This window comes from Antechinus flavipes, chromosome 6, assembly GCF_016432865.1.
Source record: "Antechinus flavipes isolate AdamAnt ecotype Samford, QLD, Australia chromosome 6, AdamAnt_v2, whole genome shotgun sequence".
Taxonomy (NCBI): domain Eukaryota; kingdom Metazoa; phylum Chordata; class Mammalia; order Dasyuromorphia; family Dasyuridae; genus Antechinus; species Antechinus flavipes.
In genome coordinates this window covers 145,766,313-145,780,950 of record NC_067403.1, presented here as the reverse complement: position 1 = coordinate 145,780,950, position 14,638 = coordinate 145,766,313, and the positions used below count along the sequence as shown (strand labels likewise).

Here is a 14,638-nt window from a genome sequence, read left to right as displayed (position 1 = left end):
ATCCATTTGAAATCATTTGCTAATAAATGGAATGTGGTAAACAGAAGAGACTGAGCATCTCTCCAATATTCAGAAATAAGTATATATGATTTGCCCAGTTCTTCACAAGGCATGTAATAAGTGTTTAATATTATTTGTTGACTCTTGTTGAATTCACAAATAAAAGAGAGGAAAGGGAGTATAGCTAAAATCATCTGAAGAAAGCTATATTTATATTTTTTTTAAAAACTATATAGGTAAATAGTGTGATAGTATAGCTAATTAAGTGATGAAATTTTATCCTACATTAAGAATCATGTCTAGTCCAGAGGCAGCTAGGTGGCATAGTGGACAAAAAGTGTGAGAAGAAAGAGCAGGAGGGGGATGGTGCTGACAAAGTAGCTGAAAGGCATGGAGAATTGGACAAGAAAGGAGTTAAGTACAGTGCTAATGAGGTTAAGGTAGGTGCAGATCATACAGTCATTAAAGGTGCCAATTGGCCCAGTAATTGGCCCAAGATTAAGGCAGACACCTATATGTCTGGCATAGGAGAATCAATAGCAGCTGAAATTAGTGCTACCCCTTTGAGATGGATATTTGAAAATGAAACAGGAGTTTTTACTCATTTTGAAGTTGGAAAAATCATCAATCTATGGGAAAGAGATATATTACAACAGTTAGGATTACAATTAAGTACTTTGGCTTTTTAGGCAGGGCTGCTTTTGAAGGCCTGCCTACACTCTCACCTGTTCCCATTCAATGGAAAACTGATACACCAGTGTGGATGCAGCAGTAGCCTTAACATGTGAAAAAATTCAGGCCTTATTAGATATAATACAGGAATAACTTGACCAAAGACATTTGCAACCTTCTCTAAGTCCTTGGAATTCCCCTGTATTTGTTTAAAAAAAAAAAGAAACCAAGAAAATGGAAGATATTGACTTATTTAAGAAAAGTAAATGAACAGATGGAAACTATGGGAACTCTTCAGCCTGGACTTCCATCTCCTACTCAATTGCCCAGAGAATGGCCTCTTTGGGTTATGGACATTAAGGATTGTTTCTATTCTATCCCTCTGGATAAGGAGGATATGAAATATTTGCTTTTTCAGTGCCCAGTGTTAATTTAACTGAGGCTTATAAAAGATTTGAATGGGCAGTTTTGCCACAGGGAATGAAAAATAATCCTTCTATGTGTCAAATGTATGTGACTACTACTCTTATTCCAGTAAAAAAAGCATTTCCAAAAGTTATTTGTTACATTACATGGATGATGTCTTGGGGTGTGTACCTGAGGAACAAATGTTAGAAGCATGTCTACAAAAGACCATAGAAACACTAAGGAACTACGAACTGCATATAGCTCCAGAAAAAATTCAAAGGCATGCTCCTTTTCAATATTTAGGATATGAAATATATCCTAAGATGCTTACAGTACAAAACCTTTCTTTAAGAACAAAGAAGTTGAACACTTTAAATGACTTTCAGAAATTGAAATTGATAGGAGATATCCAATGGATGTTTCCAGTGTTAGCTTTAACTACCCATCAATTACAACTATTATATGACATTTTAAGGTGAGACAGTGCTTTAAACTCACCACACCAGCTTACAAAAAGAAGATCAAGAGGCTTTGAGAGAAGTTGAACTGGCTTTATCTGATGTGTTTGAAAGAGTAGTTCAAAAACCCTTGGAAATATCAGTTTTTGCTACAAAAGAGGCATTCATAGCAGTCCTTCATCAAGGAGACAGAGTGATCAAGTAGGTGATCCTCCCAGCACAACCAGACCAAAGCCTTATTCCTTACCCAGTGCTTATGACTAGAATTTTATTAAAGATCATTAAGAGAGTTGTACAATTATCTGGGATAAGACCTGACAAGATATACACCTTTTATATCAATGCACAAATTAATGTATGCTGTGAAACCATCCCAGAGTGGCAAATTTTATTGGCCACAGATCCAAATTTTACACACAGGTCTCCATTAAAGATAACTCAACTATTACATAATTGGCAATGGATTTTTGAAGAAAAGGTTTCTAAGGTTCCTCTTAAAGGACCAACTATCTTTACAGATGCATCCAAATGTAACATTTGTGCTGTATACTCTCATGACGTAACTATAAAGAGTGTAGTCAGAACTCCTTTTTAATCCACTCAGCAGAATGAATTGTATGCAATATTCTAGCTCTTACTTATTATCCAGCAGATGTAAACATAATATCTGATTCAGCCTATTCAGTAGGTATGCTACAAAGAATTGCCCAAATGAAATTTGTAGCTTCTGATATATCAAGAGCAAGTAAGAAAGCATCAAGGTAAGATTTATATCTTTCATGTCCACTCTTATAATGGTCCTATTTTTATGGTAATTCAAAGACAGGTAGCCTTCTAACCATATTAGCCAATACTCCTTTATTTCAGGCAGCTCAAGAATCTCATTCTAAATATCATCAATCAGGTTGCTCAAGCTTTACGTTTGCAATTTGGGATAACAAAAGAGGAAGCTAGGAGCATAGTAAAAACCTGTACAGCTTGCCTTCCTTTCCACTCTCCTACCCATTATAAATCTTTTGGTCATCTGTCTTTTATCCATGTTGTAGTAGACACCTTTTCAGGATTTACTTTTGCAATACCAGCAGCAAAAGAACCAGCCTGAGTGGTCACTGAATTCCTTATACAAGCTTTTGCAATCATGGGTGTGTCACAAGCAATAAAAACATATAATGGACCTGCATATATGTCTAAATATTTTGCACACTTTTGTGCACAGTATCAGATTTCACTGATCTGTGAAAGATCTGTGAAAGAGGCCTTTCAGTCCGCAAGGACAGGCAATAGTAGAGAGGAGAAACAGAGACATCAAGATACTCCTCCAAAAATAAAAGAAAGGGGGAGCCACAGGTAACCCTAGAGAACTTTTAAATTTAGCTCTTTATGCTATTAATTTTTTGATTTTTGATAAAGATGCATTGGCTCGGGCAGACATTTTATAACCCACCAGAAGAGCAGTGTCCAGTGTGAGCAGCTCCACTATCTGTGATGTGGAGAGATCCAGAAAGAGGTGAATGGAAGGGAATAGATAGGTTAACTGTTTGGGGGAGAGGGTTTGCTTGTATCTCTACAGATGAAGAATGAATCAGATGGGTGTCAATGAGCCATATTCACCTTGTCCATTCGAGAGAGACTGAAAAGACCCTTGAAACAAAGACCCAAGAAATATCTAGTGGTTCCATCTCTGACCACCAATGCCACTGAAAAAGTCTGACTGTTAACCTTATGAATATAGCAATTGACTCATGGACATTAAAAATTGTTAATGGGACCCTTCAGTCCAGATGAAACCTGCTAACAATATTTGGTTTGACGCCCCATTTCCCTTTGGTGTCCACCTCCCTTCCTGAGAAGCAGGGAGGGCATGATAATCTCCCTTTGGCATTCTCATCTCCCTTACTGAGAAGTCAGGGAGGGTTGACCACCTATGTTCTAAAACAAAAGAAAAAGGGAGATGCAGAGGACTGTAGATATTGGGGAACTCTGTGAAAAGTATACTTGAAGCAAGATACTTACAGTAGGGAGTTTACTCAGTATGATTGACAAGATAATGGTTCTCTAGTACCCATATACTTAGTATTTAGTATGGTGATATAACAGTTGGCACATGCTCAGTGTGCTGTAGTGATGTAATTGTACTAAAGTATTTAAGGGGTGAGAGGACTTGAAATAACCAGACTTGAATGTGTGTGTTCTCGATCTCAACATCAGACTCTGGACTCCATCCCTGACTATCCTTGTGGTGATTCTCATGCTAAGATCAAGGCCCATGCTCTAGAGATCCTCCAGAAAGCTAGACCGGACATTACAATTCTACTTTTGCAACATCTCACAATTCTCTTTCTTTCCCTTCACATGACTACTATCCTAGCTTAGATCCTTAACATATCTCACTTGGACCATTGCAATAACTCCATATGGGACTTTCCCTCTCTCCCCTCACTAATCTACTTTCCATACAACTGTCAGAATCATCTCCCTAAATGATAGCTTGGACCATATTTCCTTTTTCAAGAAACTTTAATGACCCCATTATTGCCCATATGATAAAATATAAATTTTTTACCTTGACATTAAAGCTTTTCATTACTGGTCATCCATTTTGGCTTATTAATACCAATTCTCTCCATACAAATTCAACTTGCCTATTCTTTGCTCACCAAACTTGACATTCTATCTCCTGCTTCTGTCTTTTTAAAAATATCTCTACAAGATATTTCTTCATCACCTGCATCTCTAAGAATCCCTAGCTTCTATCACTTCCTAAGGGAAACCTTTCTTGAACTTACTAGCTTTTAATACTTTCTGCTTCCTTAAATTTATTTTACATATCTCATGAAACATAGCATACTAAAACATGATATATAATAAATATGCCCTCAATAGAATATGAGATCCTTGAATAAAAAAATTGTTCTTCAATTTGTTATTTGGTTTTTGGGTTTTGGGTTTTTTTCATATTTCTGGAATGAGAGCATGCCAAAGTGAAGAGGGAACTAACCATAGCTCCAGGAAGACTTGGATTCAAATCCTTCCTCTAGTATGTGCTGACTATGTGATTGTGAGTAAATCATTTAACCTTTCAATGTTCTGACCAACTTTCTACAACTATAAGTTGAGGAGGAGGTATTGACATATATTGACAGAAAAAGGTTCCTATTTTTTTCATAATTATAACTTTTTATTGACAAAATCCATGCCTGGATAATTTTTTACAATATTATCCCTTGCACTCATTTCTGTTCCGACTTTTCTCCTCCCTCCCTTTCCACCTCCCCCAAATGGCAAGCAGTCCTATACATGTTAAATATGTTACAGTATATCCTAGATATAATATGTGTGTGCAGAACCAAACAGTTCTCTTGTTGCACAGGAAAATTGGATTCAGAAGGTAAAAATAACCCAAGAAGAAAAACAAAAATGCAAACAATTTACATTCATTTCCCAGTGTTCTTTCTTTGGGTGTAGCTGCTTCTGTCCATTATTGATCGATTGAAACTGAGATTTCTTTGTCGAAGAAATCCACTTCCATAAGAATACATCCTCATAGAGTATCGTTGTTGAAGGATATAATGATCTCCTGGTTCTGCTCATTTCACTCAGCATCAGTTCATCTCTCTCCAAGCCTCTCTGTATTCATCCTGTTGGTCATTTCTTACAGAACAATAATATTCCATAACATTCATATACTACAATTTACCCAACCATTCTCTAATTGATGGGTATCCATTCATTTTCCACTTTCTAGACACTACAAACAGAGCTGCCACAAACATTTTGGCACATACAGGTCTCTTTCCCTTCTTTAGTATCTCTTTGGGGTATAAGCTCAGTAGTAGCACTGCTGGACCAAAGAGTATGCACAGTTTGATAACTTTTTGAGCATAGTTCCAAATTGCTCTCCAGAATGGCTGGATGTATTCACAATTCCACCAACAATGTATCAGTATCCCAATTTTCCTACATCCCCTCCAACATTCCGCATTATCTTTCCCTGTCATTCTAACCAATCTGACAAGTGTGTAGTTGTATCTCAGAGTTGTCTTAATTTGCATTTCTCTGATTAATAATGACTTGGAGCATGTTTTCATATGGCTAGAAATAGTTTCAATTTCTTCATCTGAGAATTGTCTGTTCATATCCTTTGACCATTTATCAATTTGAGAATGGCTTGATTTCTTATAAATTTTAGAGTCAATTCTCTATATATTTTGGAAATGAGGGGAAAGATTCCTATTAATAGAATCTCAGATCTATTGTGTAGCCAGGATCATACTGGATGTGTCTTATACACAGAAGTATTTAAGGATATTTATTACTGAGTAGGATGAATTTTCCTATAAAATGGAGATGGATAGCTGAATAAGTATCTGAATTCAACAATATGTTGCTTGCAGGAAAGAGTAAAAATGAGAGACAGATACAATAAAGGGCTGGAGTAGAATTTTTAAAAAAAAAAAAAACAGGAGGAATTAGTCATAATCTCAGACAAAGTTAAAGCTGAAATAGATTTAAATAAAAAAGAAAAATAGAGAAACAATATTGAATAATAATATTAATGAAACAGTATAGTTTTAAATGATTTAAAGTAACTAGATAGTATAAAATACCTGAGCATACCTACCAAAAACAGACAGAGGAACTATATAAACATAAAACACTTTTTATACATATAAAGTCAGATTTAAATAATAATCTGAAATAATATGTATTGCTCATGGATATGTAAAACTAATACATATTTTTAAAGGGACAATTTTTTCTATTTATTCAATGACATCCCAATTAAATTACTAAAAAAAAACCCTACTGAGTTAGAAAAAATAATAACAAAGTTCACTTGGAAGAACAAAAGGTCAGGAATTTTAAAGAAAACAGGGAGTAAAGATATAAAGGAAGGAGATTCAGTGGTATCACACCTTAAACTATATTCTAAGAACAGAGCATTATTGAATTGCAAAATGAATAACTTCCATTATTTTAAAGATTTCTTGTATAAATAAAACCAATGTGGCCAAGAATTGAAGGAATGCAGAATATTTTGCAGAAAATCTCTCAGAAAAGATATGACCTGATTGGAATATTGCTATGATATAGAAAATGATGAGTTGGTTGATTTAAAAAAACATAGAAAGATTTGGACATATGTAAAAAATTGCTATTTACCTATGGAGAAAGAAATGACAAGTGGAAATATGCATAATGTAGTCTTATATATACATGTATGAAAGTATATGTGTATATTTACAATTATCTATTATCTAATGTGTATGTATACACATGCATGTATTTAATATATTTTAATTGTAGCCCTCTTTAAGAAGGGGAAAGGAAGGAGAAAAAAATAAAGTAAAAAGTATACAGTACAGAAACAAAAGAAAACCTACAAGGAAGCAAAGAAAAGATGGACAGCCCTGAACATAATATGTAGCATTTATAATAAACATTTTTCTTGAAGTGGAAATTATTATGTTATGTTGAATCCTCTCATGTTCTGCTATGTACATGTTTTTTTTCCTCTTTTCTTATTTTGTGTTTAATTTTAAATGAATTAAAAATTTACTAAAAATTGTATTTGTTAAGCTTGATTGTAATAGATTGAGAATCATATTCTACAATAGAAATCAAATATCCCAAGATACCAAAGATTGCCTTATCTAACCTTCAAAATATGCCTTCTAAAACACCATGCTATCTCATTAATTAAATTTTCAATCTAAATATATCACATAAAATGAAGGCCCATGTTCCTGTTCATCCTCTGCCTAAAAGCTGATTTTTATGTAAATGGTGTTAAACAGGGAAGAATATTTTAGTGTTGTTAGTAGAATATTAAGAAGAAATAGAGGAAAACAGCACATCAGGGAAGTTTTCAGGAGAACCTATGGAAAACATAGACAAGAAAGCAAAGATCTGCACAGATAAAGAGCCCTAGCAACAGGATCACTACAGAGAATATGGAATCACTAAAGTAGAACTTTATGCATTTCAATTTCTTTATTTCAATATGTGGCAGCTTAGGAAACTAAGAGTGATTTGTCCAAAGTTATCTAAGGAGTGGTGGTAGAGAGGGCAATCAAATCCAAATCCAATGAGTCTTCGAAGTTTGCTTCCCTATGCCACAGTACCAATTTTTGTGCAAATAAAAAAAAAAGTATCATAAATAACAGAACAGAAAATGTCTTTTTAAAACACAAAAATAAAAGGAGTTCATGTTTTTGTAGGATTACTCTTGAAATGAAAATTGTAAGGTTTCTATATCCTGGAGTGTCTATTTGATATCCCACAGCTGGAAGAGATGAGATTTTCCAAACAACTTTCAACTTTAATGTAACCTTAAAGCTTTCAACTACAAGTGTATATCCAGTGATAATCCTATTACCAGATATAATGTTTATTTTTTACCCCATCAGGCAAGTTTATTTATATAATGATGCAACTTATGTGAGACCCTATGATAAATAATTTCTTCAAAAGCTTTCTTCAAAGTCAGATTTTAAAGGTATCTGTGAGCAATTCACCAAACAGCTACTGCATCAAACTTTTCTTCCTAAATACACTTTCTCTTGAAATCAATGTGCTAACTATGTTTGAGTCTGGAGGCAAAGAGCATTAAAATCATACAATAGATTGTTCTATCTTCTTTCACTTTACAAGTTAAGGAATACTTATCTGGCTTTTTTTTTTTCTATAGAAGTTCATCAAATCAGATTGATGCCTTTAAATCAGACTCTTTGAAATGCAAGCAATACAGCATCAAATATATAAAACAAAACACATGAATTGAGCTATAGTTTTAGTCAGATTATTCTTTTCTAATATAAGAGGTAATCTTAAAAGAAAAAAAAAACATGCTTTAGTAAGATACAGCTTCTCTATTTCCAAAAACATTTCAAATTGCTTTCCATCTTGGTTGGCCCAATTTACAACGGCATTAAGATGTATAAGTCTACATAGCTCTTTATAATTATTTCATTTACTATTCTCATCTTGTTATTGTTGCCATTTTAATAAGCATGAGTCAAAACCTCAGGGTTATTTATGCATATTTTACTTATTAATGATTTGGAGCAGCAAAGTTTCATATAATTATTTGTAGTAGGTAATTCTTCTTTTCAGTTTCTTTGTTTGAATCCTGGAGATGGATCTTGATGATAGATAATAGACAGACAGATAGGTTGACTGATTGATAGATATATTGATAGACATGAGAAATATATAATAGTATCCCTGTATATCTATATATCTATATCTATATCTATATCTATATCAATCTATCTAGATAGATTGATATAGATATAGATACATATAGATCCAGGCTATCAGAACTTTATCATAAACATTTGTTGTAAATTTTTTTTCCCCAACTGAATTTTTTTCTTTCTTATCCTACAAGAACAGATTTTGTTCGTGGTATGGATCTGTTCTACATAAAGCTATGTTAGCCCTTTATTACTGCTTCCTTTTTTCAAATCTTCAGGAATTTCACTAGCCTAGAGTGTACTTATCTATTATCTTTCTTTCTTTGAAAATAGGTTCATTTGCACATTCCTATTGCTGCAGTATTCGTACCATTCCCCACAATCATCACTAATAATTAATTTGACAATCGTTTCACAATCATAAGGAACATCTCTTTCAGTACCAAAAGATACAGATTATCTGAACAAGATTACTGTTAGGTTCTCTCTTACTAACTCCCTATTAACCATGTAACTCAGTCCAAAGAGTATTTTTCTCCCTTGGCAAGGAAAAACAAACAAAATTATAACAGGGGTAGTATTGCTTTCATTCTGCTGTTTAGTTAATTGTCATTTGTCCTGAGCAGTGATCCGATGTTATCTTTCATCCTCTATCTTTTCTAGCATATAAATTTTTTAAAAAAGGGCCGGGGGGAGGAGGAAGGGAAGGAAGAAGGAGGGGTGGTTTCTTTTGGTTTTGGATTTCTTTGTTAAGCTCAGCTTTGAGTTTTAAAACTCCTGTCATTTTTTTCTTGAAATGTGTGTATGTGGGTGTATGGGAGGAGGTTTTGGGAGGGTGGGAAGGGTGTGGGTGTTGAGCCTTTATATTCACCCTGAATTACTTCCCTTGCTACGATACTTTTAAAATTTATGTTGGATTCCATGTGTATCCCCATTAATCCTTTAGTTTGTTTCCTTTTGGGTTAACAGAAATTCATTCTAAAAAGTTCTCTCAGGTTGACTTTCCATTTAGAATTTAGTCCATAGGAACATACCTAGTCTTCCTCTAACTTCTTGCTTTGCTCTCTCCCAAGATGTACAACATATATGAGACCATGAATGGTTTTCCTCTTTTTCATTATCGCGAATCCTAAGATGAAGCATTTACTATCTCACAAGTCAATCAGTTTCTCCTTTCTCTCAGAATCAAAAGAGATAAGATTTGTAAAGCACTTAGAACAATATCTAGCTCCTGAGAAGAGGGAGGAAGTGGAGAAAAGGGAGAAGAGGAGAGACAACAGAGACAGAGAAAGAAAGATCAGTAAAGTGATACAAAGACTAGAGACAAAAAGAGTACACAGATAAAGAAACATACAAATCCAGAACATATCCAGATAATTTACCTCCCCAAACACTTTATGTTGGAATCTTTACAAACTGCTAACTAATTAGAGTTGATCTAATCTTACAAGAAGATGTTTTGGACAGAACCTGAAACAAGGTACTAAGTAGAATTAATTGATACAATGCTTGTGTTTGCACCTTTACTCATTGGAGTTCACAAGTATGAAAGATTCACAAAGTAAACTTTGTAACTTTGGGAATTCACACCTCCCTTAAAGCTCTTAAGGCCAGAGAGCACTATGGGAGAAAACCCATAATCCCTCTCTCTCGTATCCCACAATTCCTCCCTCTTGTATAAAAGAAACAGACAGAGGCTCTCGATCAGATTTCACCAGAATTACATGAAGAGTGGAGCTGGAGTGAAGGCTGAAGAAAGCAGAGGCAGAAGCAAAGGGACAAAACTGCAAGAGCTCTTGGAACCAAGCAGAGAGATAGGCCTCTAAGCTAACTGGGCTATATGGAGATAATAAAAGATCTGAACTTTTATCGCCTGACTGTGTTTTGAGAAGAAAAAGCTCACCACAACTTTATTTACTTTTCCTAACTTTTGAACTAGGTGACCTATAATTTATCCAAGTATAATAGAGGAAGCTAGCCAATGAAGAACCAGTTCTTACAGCATCTATAATATGCCCTGCCCAATGGTAATTCACATGTTAGTATGTTAAGCCCATGGATGGACTGATTGTTCTTTATCAAAGAACATAGTGATAACTGCATAGTAGTTTTTTTTTTTTAAGCCTTTTTAATGGCTTACGGAATTGAAACTAAATTTGCACTAAGAAATGGAAATGCTCTGTTTCCTAGTATTGAATGAAGTGAAGATTGCTATCAAAGATGGAAAAGCAGCAGCCAAAGTAGCCATCACTTACTGACTGATGCCAACTGCTAGCTGCTTTATCCACGCACACCCCCCAAAAAACTACTATTGCTGCATGTCTATTTCTTTTGACTTCTATTGTTTTGTTTTCCTATAGCTCTTCAACTGAGTCTAACATCTCCACACCACTAAGAGCTCTGCCAAATTGAAGGTCTGAAATGTGATTTTTTTTTAATTACACTGTCAATTGACATTAAAGCCAAGATAACTTAGAAAAGAAAGTGAATATAATATGGTGGTTAAATGTTTTTCAGTTGTGACTGACTCTTCCTAACTACATTTGACATTTTCTTGGCAGTGATTTGTCATTTCTTTCTCTACCTCATTTTACAAATGAGGAAACAGAAAAACAGCATTGTGTGACTTCTCCACAGTCATTGAGATAGGGTCCAAGACCAGATTTGAACTCACATAGATGAGCCTTCCTTACTCCAGGAGCTAGCAATACCTGTAGTTATTAGGGACCAATAGCTACCTAAATAACAGTCAAAATCATGTCATATATCATTGAAAGACAGTAATGGCAATTGCCAGAGAGGCAACAAGTAGAAGTCCAAAACAAATACTCAAAGAAAAATAAAGGATTCATTTTAAAAACAGGTGACAATGCCTCAGTGAGAAGTGAAAACATGAGTAAAGATTTTATTCTTGAAAGAAGAATGAACCTCAATAGGAACCAAATGAAACTTTTTAGATTCGTATACTGTTGGAATACGCAGGAGTCACCTGACAGTGGCTGCTGGAGATCCAAATCACAATGGATCTCCTCATGTGAGAGGATGATACGGAGAGGCAGTTGCTGTTCTCTGACCTCTCTGACTGAGAGGCCTTTGCATTGTCTGACCTCTCTCTTCTTCTCTCTGCCTCCAATTTATCTTATTCCCAGTCCGCAACACCTGTGTCAGCAAAGGCTGCCTTGCAACTCCTTCAAATGTTATGATCCACAGCTGTGGAGGCTCTTGGAAAATTGACCCTTAACAATATACTTTAAGATTTCTGATGAAGAAAAATGCATCTGGCCATAAGTATGATTCAAATACAATTGATTTACATTTGTTTTTTGCTTCAGGAATCTTATTTTTTAATCTCATTTTTGTTAACAATTGTTGAACATTTTATCTGTATTAAATCTAAAAGGATTTAAGTCTTTTGAAAGATTCATGATAGCTAATAAACAAGATGGGATTTTTAGAGATATTCCATAAGGAGTACACAAGAAGTAATAGCACAGTTAAGTGCTAAACAGGCATTACATGTATGAGAAAATAAGAAATTAAATTGTGGGATGATACTAAATTATCGAGGATTCTGTCATCCTGATGACCACCTCTCTATTTCCTATACTTTCCAAAGTTTAAAAGAAAAAAAAAAATCAGTTGTCACTAAGATTATTAGAAGAACATGAGGAAAGTGCTCTGGACTTAGATTTGAACCCTGGCTCTACTATTAATCACAGTTGTGACCCTATATAAGTCATTGAAGTTCTCTCAGTTTCTTTATATGTAAAATGAAGAAGTTGTACTTCATGACCTCCACCTAGATTTTTTTTCCATTCTGGCTCTATGATCCTATGACCTATTCCAATGAATTATTGTATAGATGTGGCAAATGAAAATGTAGGTGACTTTCCAGAGGTTATATAGCTAATTCAATTAATTAAATTTAAGTATTTTTTTTTAAATCTAGATTCTATTTGCCTGGACAATGTTATCTTGATGATATCAACTATAAGGCTATATTTGGCAAAAGGTGTTAAATAGTACATAAATGTTTGCTGAATAAGTTGGCTGTGAAAGCCAATATGTCAAATGAAAGGCATGGCTTACTTTCTAATTATGTAACAAATTGACAACCACTTTGTCATGCTGATTTACTTCCATTTTCTTATCTCTTGTGGACCTACTGATAACTCAAGGAACAATTACACATTCCATTCATTGTATAAAATAAGTTATCACCAAGTTCACTTTGACATATTGCAAAGCTCTAGCTGGTTAAAAAAAAAAAGGAAGAAAAAGAAAAAAGAAAAGAAAAGAAAAGAAAAGCATATAAAATAAACCTTTTTTACTCTTTAAGAATAGGTGTAATCTTACCTTTATCAGTAAAGCACTAAATTGACCTTCCTTTTCTTTAACTTCCAGGAATTAAAAAAAAAAAAGTTTGAATTCTACCCTGTAAGCAAATAAAAAGATGGAGTTACTGTTTATGTTCATGTTTTAGCATAAGGAAACAATAGTTAGGAATCTCTTTCTATGTCTATGGGATAACCTTCTAGTTATCCCCAAATAGTAAGAGGAAAATTAATTTACAATTTAATACTTCACATGTTTTGCTGGTCCATCACCTTTATAAACATAGAAAAAATAATGTGATACATAATGGAATTCCAAACACTAGTGTGGTTTCAAAGTTAATACCCTACTACATTTTCCCCAAAAGACATAAACACTGATGATTAAACACTTAGGCTTTTTTTTTCTTTATATATATTTTAGTATTTTATTTAAAATATAAACTGAAGGATGGACATAGATACTAAGAGATATTTTAAAACCTAGAGTTTTATTGATATAATTTTCCTCATCATCTGTTTATTGGGAAATGGAAAGCAAGAAAAGCAATGAGAGATATTTAAAAAGCTAGATTTCTATTAACAGCATTTATTTTTTGTCATTTATTTGCTAGAAAATGAAATGCAAGAAAAGCAAACTTCTAATGCTTTTAGAGCATATCATTAGCATCTCATTCTAATAACATGTACATTTGTGTGACATTTAACTAACTGCAATCTCTACTTATATTTCTTTTTTTATTAAAGCTATTTATTTTCAAATCATATGGACAGATAATTTTCAACATTCACCTTTGTATAACTTTGTGTTCCAATCTTTTTTCCTTCCTTTCCCTCTACTCCCTCCCCTAGAAGGCAAATAATCCCATATGTTAAACATGTGCAATTCTTCTGTACATATTTTCACAATTATCATGATGTACAAGAAAAATCAGATCAAAAAGGGAAAAAATGAGAAAGAAAACAAAATTCTAGTAAACAAGAACAAAAAGAGTGAAAATACTATGTTGTGATCCATACTCAGTTCCCACAGTCCTCTCTCTGGGTACAGATGCTTCTCTTCATCACAAGATCATTGGAAATAGCCTGAATCACCTCACTGTTGAAAAGAGCCACACCTATCAGAATTGATTATCATATAATCTGGCTATTGCTATATACAATTTCTTCTGGTTCTACTCACTTCACTTAGCATCAGTTCACGTAAGTCTCTCCAGGCCTTTCTGAAATCATCCTGCTGATTATTTATTATAGAACAATAATATTCCATAACATTTATATACTATAACTTATTCAGTCATTCTCCAACTGGTGGACATCTACTCAGTTTCCAGTTTCTTGCCATTACAAAAAAAAGCTGCTACAAACATTTTGCACATATAAGTCCTTTTTCCTTTTTTATGACCTCTTTGGGATCAAGGCCCAGTAGAGACACTTCTGGATCAAATGGTATACATAGTTTGATAACTCTTTGGGCATAGTTCCAAATTGCTCTCCATCAACTCCATCAACAATGTATTACTGTCTCTCTACTTATACTTCAAAATACAAAATAATGCAATTTATC

The 14,638-nt window shown here is 34.0% G+C and overlaps 1 long non-coding RNA gene across 1 annotated transcript in view; it reads right to left on the bottom strand.

Moving 5' to 3' along the window:
- Positions 1-13,174, bottom strand: part of LOC127539720 (uncharacterized) — an 88,737-nt gene extending 75,563 nt beyond the window's left edge. The window contains exon 1 of the long non-coding RNA XR_007948025.1: positions 13,094-13,174. This is a non-coding gene — a long non-coding RNA (uncharacterized LOC127539720). The remainder of the gene's footprint in view (positions 1-13,093) is intronic.
- Positions 13,175-14,638: the final 1,464 nt, after the last annotated feature.